Source organism: Acipenser ruthenus, chromosome 13 (genome assembly GCF_902713425.1).
Source record: "Acipenser ruthenus chromosome 13, fAciRut3.2 maternal haplotype, whole genome shotgun sequence".
Classification (NCBI taxonomy): domain Eukaryota; kingdom Metazoa; phylum Chordata; class Actinopteri; order Acipenseriformes; family Acipenseridae; genus Acipenser; species Acipenser ruthenus.
This window is the reverse complement of record NC_081201.1, coordinates 9,994,760-10,000,759: the sequence shown is the minus strand read 5'-3', so window position 1 is coordinate 10,000,759 and position 6,000 is coordinate 9,994,760. Positions and strand designations below refer to the sequence as shown.

At 38.5% G+C, this 6,000-nt stretch overlaps 1 protein-coding gene across 1 annotated transcript in view; it reads left to right on the top strand.

Moving 5' to 3' along the window:
* The first annotated feature begins 280 nt into the window (after window positions 1–280).
* Window positions 281–6,000, top strand: part of LOC117417832 (ankyrin repeat and fibronectin type-III domain-containing protein 1-like) — a 198,234-nt gene continuing 192,514 nt past the window's right edge. Inside the window, exon 1 of the mRNA XM_059035633.1 lies at window positions 281–503. The gene's annotated coding sequence lies outside the window, so the exon portion shown is untranslated. The remainder of the gene's footprint in view (window positions 504–6,000) is intronic.

Here is a 6,000-nt window from a genome sequence, read left to right as displayed (position 1 = left end):
TATGCTTGCCTAGGTCCCCAGTGATGGGTTAATCTGACCCTGGCTATCCTATCTCCTGTTTCTGATTCTAATGCCTGCATCGAGCTTAGAGAATGTGTAAAAATCACAATAACCTTTTCTTTAAATGCCTCTGTTTTGTCTATGGCCATAAGAATTGCGATCAACACTGCAGTAGATACTGATAAATGATGTGATTCTTCGCTCTTCTTTCTCTCGACCGGAGAAGCATACGAAGGCGTGGTTTACAATGACTAGGAGGAGTTGCGCGACTTGTCAAACACTGGATACAAGCGCGGGCTGTGATAATGAATGGGGCAGGCTGGGTGGAGGATCACGTTATTCTTACCCGAGTCGTTTTGTTCAGCATTGTAGACCGAGACGGACTGCTAGTTATTGCAGCGCTGTGGCTCTCACTGTATCATTATGGAGCACCGATGCGGATTTGCTTCCACACTCAGGGAACACTAGTACCGTCAGCAGCTTTATGGGAGTTCTTTGTGGAGGTAAGAAACAGAGTTAAAATAAATATTTTGTTTTGCTTGTGGATTTCCTTAAAGTAATTCAATCGGAGGGAGTAGGGACGCTGCAGTGTTTGTACCAACAGCTGTAGCTGTGTTGTATTTTAAAACAACTATAACGCGTGATAACTTTTCAATGCATTTTGAGCCAACGTTTGGCATAAAATAATTTCAAAATCTACTCAAGACTACCTCAGTTCATCTATGTAAACATACATAAACACAGTATCATTTTTGACGCTTTTTTTTGTAATGTGTCTATGAGAACAACACACCAGACACGAAAGGGCACATGCAAAGTTGCTGTGTTAACAATGGGCATTGCTTTTAAATGCTCAGAAAGACCGTATGTGTGTGAAGTTGGAGCTATAGAAAACTTCTTTCAGTTTATAATGGGCAAGATGTCTTTCCAGCATAACAAAAGTATGGAAATTGATGTTTTTGTCTAGGTGTGTCTACCGGTGCATCACGCGTCATTTTGGTGTAAACACGTTGTTGCTGTCTGAAGATACATAACATCACGACAAGGCATTTCTTCGATTGCTGGCTTGTGTTTTTTTTTGTAGAAGCGTGGACGATACTAGTAGAACTGTTTTAAAAACATCAACGGTTTGTATGCTTGGAGCTTTCCAGTTCTCATACAGTTCATTATCATCTGCATACTACATTATTAACGTAGTAGCAAATATTTCTTCACAACAGAAATATTTGGAAATGAGCCAAATTATATGCAATTATTGATTTTTTTTGTGCTAGGTGTATTGGTCTAAAGGTCTTTCTTGAAACCTCTCGAAAAAGTAATGCAATATTTCACTTCCAAATTAATATTTGCTATTAATTCTGGAAAATGTTCCATATATTAACTGCCAATATCGGATACCAAATTCTGCCGTTTGTCTTTTTATAATGACATTTTGCACACAGAAGTTTTAAGTTTAAAAACAATGTAGTCCTTCTAGAGGGAGGACGGTCTTTGCTGTATTCCTGGCTAGTTGAAGCCTTTGGCATGCTGCTTAACAGAGAGAAAGAAAAATCTGTTTAGACAACGCAGGCCTGTGTAACATTAAGAGTGGGGCATGCCAAAGAAAAAGAAAACAGTGAGGATGTTCTACTTCCTCTGATTCACTGTGGATGAATTAGAGCTTTTGTTTTGGGAGAATGCAAATTCCGTTAACCTTTGTAGCTGCGTGTATTGAAGTGCAATTATATATTGAATAAGGCTGCACCTGGCCGTCCTATCTTTTTAGTTTGCTTTAAAAATAAGAAGTAGCCTTAACTGTAAACCGGTAAGGTTTTAAACCGTGAGAGATTAAGTACAGCAGTGTGCAAATTTATTAGAACAGTCATTTATAGCCTTTATATACCTACCTGAACAAAAACCTCAAGGTGTAATCCAATGGAAACTTTGTGCTTTTAATTAGGCATCTTAAACAACTTCTCTAAAGTCTCCTGCATTTTACCATGTGTGGCTATGTGTTCCTTTTCTCTTACTCTTTTAAATGAATTGCATGTGTGGCCTATTAAAGTAATCAATTAAATTAGACCATCAGTAATTTGTCTTTTTGAAAACTACAGAAGCAATGATGTGTTCTTATAAATGTGCGCACTACTGTAGCTTTAGATTACATTGCAATTGCCTTTTTATATTTGCCTCCTGAGGGTGTGTGCAATCATTTCGAGTGGTTCCGAGTTCTGTTGCTTCCATATTGCCATCATTTTAAATCTGCCTTCACCTGCCTTTTGAGGTTGTCTGGAGAATTCCAGACTGAGCCTCCGCATTCCATTTAATTCATGTGACCGTGTGATCTCGATCTCTCTCTCTCTCTCTCTCTCTCTCTCTCTCTCTCTCTCTCTCTCTCTCTCTCTCTCTCTCTCTCTCTCTCTCTCTCTCTCTCTCTCTCTCTCTCTCTCTCTCTCTCTCTCTCTCTCTCTCTCTCTCTCTCTCTCTCTCTCTGAGATCTCTCTCTCTCTCTCTCGTAGATGGGGCTGGCACAGTTGAAAGGTTATCGCATGATTTCAATGGAACGAAGGCGGCTGTTCACAACCGACACGGTTCTCCAGACAAGCTCAAAACTATTTAAATGTCTTGCTAGGCAATAATGAATTATAAACAATTCTATGATAACTGAAAGATTTAAATCCTTAAAATTAGCTTTCATGTCACACGTTTAATTTATTCAGAGTCCAGTATTTACTAGGTGGGAATCTTCCAAAGTGGCAGATGGGTGCTTGCATTTTAGAGCATTTAACTCGTTGATTTACAATACAAAGTACTTCTGCTGTAGAGATTTCATTGCACAGTGGTCTCGTTTAACTTTTTTTCAAAATACTTCCCCGCATGACTTTTGTTATTATTATTTTAAGATTCCATTTTCATTGCGGATGTACTCTCTTAGCCAATAGCAGAGCTAGGTTATGAAGGGCACCCGCCTCCCTGTCAGTTATCAGCGAGGTGAGCTATTGTAGTGTATGATCACTTTTAACTTCCTCCTCTCTCAAATACTTTTTCCATTTGTTTTAGAAATGAACGAGTATTTGAAACTTGATCAAAGTATTTGAGTAGTAATTTTATATCGAATACTTGATTACTTGAATATTCGCACTCACCCCTAGTATTTTGCCTGTGGGTTTGTGGTGTACAATGTCTCATTTTCTATGTATAGTATTTAACTATATAATCTCTTTGTATCCAATTGTAATGGTAAGAGCATCTTTGAGATATACATACTTTTTTTTTTTTGACGGACCACTGAGATTTGGCTGTAGACTTACTGTAGAATGAACAGGCTAACTGATGGTAAGAGACTAAACTGTGATTAAAGAGATTTGGGCTTTTCAATGCAATTTTATTCCGAGGTGGTGAATTTCGAGTGATTGTAGCTACAGGTAACAACATATTTCCAAACATTGTCGCCCAACCGTTCGCTATACATAATGTGCAGTTTTGAAAGAAACACATTTAGCAATGTGGTACTTCACTAGGTTAAAGAAATCTTTATTTGTAAGTCTTTCTTTCAGATCGTTCTGAGATCTGGAAAAGGAAATTGCCCCTACCCCTTCTGGGCCTCCTTTCCTGTCCGTAACCAACCAGCTGCTTCCCCTAACGACTGACATGCTTTGCAGCCAGTAAGATGCTTTTATTCAAAGATGCTGCTGAGGTCAGTGGGGTGATATGACATAGAAATTAAAGCAGTGTAGTAGTCTCCGTGTGTAGGAACACCTCCTAAGAGAACACCTCAGCTTAGGGAACACCTTTGTGGTGTTTCCCATTGTAAATGCTCTGCCGAAAGGAACAGTAACTTTGCTTAAAAGAACAACTTTCTGGCACGACAGCACTTTGTTGCTGACAGATTCAGAACTGATACAGTACTGTTTTGTAACTTGATAACGCGTCATCATCAAACTCAAATTCAAATGTTTTATTCAATCTAGAGCTGCTGCTGCATTTAACGTGTGTAAGGCGGTGCTGTGTTAATAACCATTGTCTTGAAATGAATTCTCGTATTCATAATTACTGTTAGAGCCGCTGCTGCGTTACAGTATGTAGGGGTGTTTTATTAATTTAGTTGGTCAGTTAGTTTATTAATGTTAGTTTATTATTATAGTTTATTAACATACGCTTGCCTGTTTTCTCTTAATCATTCTGTTTCATATGTTGATGTACCTGAGTTATGACATAAGTAATAAATACATTTGTGTTTATTGATTCCTATCGTGATTGGCCTTGGCATGGTCAACTCTGTCTTGGAGAACACTTCTCCTAAGAGAACACTTTGCTTGCTTCCCCAGAGGTGTTCTCTTAGCCACACTACTGTATTAGACTTCCTGGAAGACAAGGCAGGCAAACGGAACTTTCTTTAAGCTAGTGTTGTACCCGATGCCCTTGTTTACACAGTTAGAGTACCAATCAATATTGTCAGTGTGATTTTCTATTCCTACTCTAACAAAAAAGCCAAAGCAATGTCATTGTTTCTTCTAAAGACAATCCAGAATTTTTAAACTTTAAAATAATCCTCTAAGGTTGTGCAATATATGTTATACTGCCACAGTATTATTCTATCATTATGATCTATCCTGTACTCAAAACAATGTTGTGCTGCAGCTTGTTAGAAAAATTCTGACGTGTAACTAAATAAATAAATAGTGATTTGTTCAGCCGATGGTAAACAGAATTAGGAAATTATTCGTCATATTACTTAAAACACAAACATTTACTAATACAGGTTATTATTTTAGAGCAGAGAAGAGTTGTTTATTTTTCAGACGGGGTAAATAAAATACATATAATAACATCATTTAAAAATATATTTTAATACTAAGACTTCTGTTATTGGATTTATATCTACAGTTCACGTGACACAAGTAAGCTTCCAATGTTATTACAGTGCTCCCTCGCTATAAGGCTCTCGGTTATAAAGCTCCTAAAGCATGTCCCCCCCAATTCCCTATACTAGTGATTCATGCAATATTTCTACTGTACCCAGGTTGTTCAGACTGTAAACAACTTCTCAGTCTAACTTCCGTTTCTGTTTCTGCCTTTTGATACAGTTGTCTGAACTGAAGAAAAACTGTGCTGGTACTTCATAACACAGACACCTTATTCAGCATTTGTTTTATAACTAAATACACATTAGGCCTATTACATGGTTATCTTTCCTAATGCATTTACTTTTTTGCTGCGATAGGAGCTGCGGCTTTCTCCGGGAGACGAGGCGCTTCAGCCCCGCTCTGGCAGCCGAACCTGGGGCGAGCCCATTCCCTCTTCCCCTCTCCCGACCCGCTCTCCTTCTCGCACTTGGTTTGCTTGTCTGTCGCTTCGAACTGAACTCCTGACTGCCATTTAGCCAGGCTATTAAAATGATCCACGAGTGGGAATGTCAGCTTTTTTTTTTTTTTTTGGTAAAAAATGTAGCCTTGATTTACATGGTGCTTTATGCATGGTTAATTCATGGATAGTTACATTTTTGCTTCACTATATGTGCATTATAGAGAGGGAGTTATTTTATTTTGTATTTTAGTCACATGTGTGTTGTGTCCCGCGGCGCCCCCCACCCCCTCCCCCGTTTATAACGCTCTTCAGTTATAACACGCATATTGTGTCCCCCGAGACCCGCGTTATAGCAAGGGAGCGCTGTACTAATAACACCGTGTAACAATTTTTTTTTTTTTTTGGTTCCTGGGTAGTAAGTGTTATTTCCTAATTGCTTATGCCTCAAAAGTATAGAAAATGGCTATTATTCCCCACAAACTTTGCTTTTGTGACCAGGACAGTGATATTTTGAAATTTACCTATTTTCCAGAACATTCCAGATAGATTCAGTGCTGAGTAAACTTGGAGTAACTTCTAGAACTTTCTAGAACTTTCCAGTAATATAAATAGTAGTATATATACAGGGCCTTAAGCCCACCAGTTCAGTTTAGTTCCAGCTGCCTAAGTGGATACATATCTGCATTTTTCTGAGATGGCATCAAGGTCATAGGA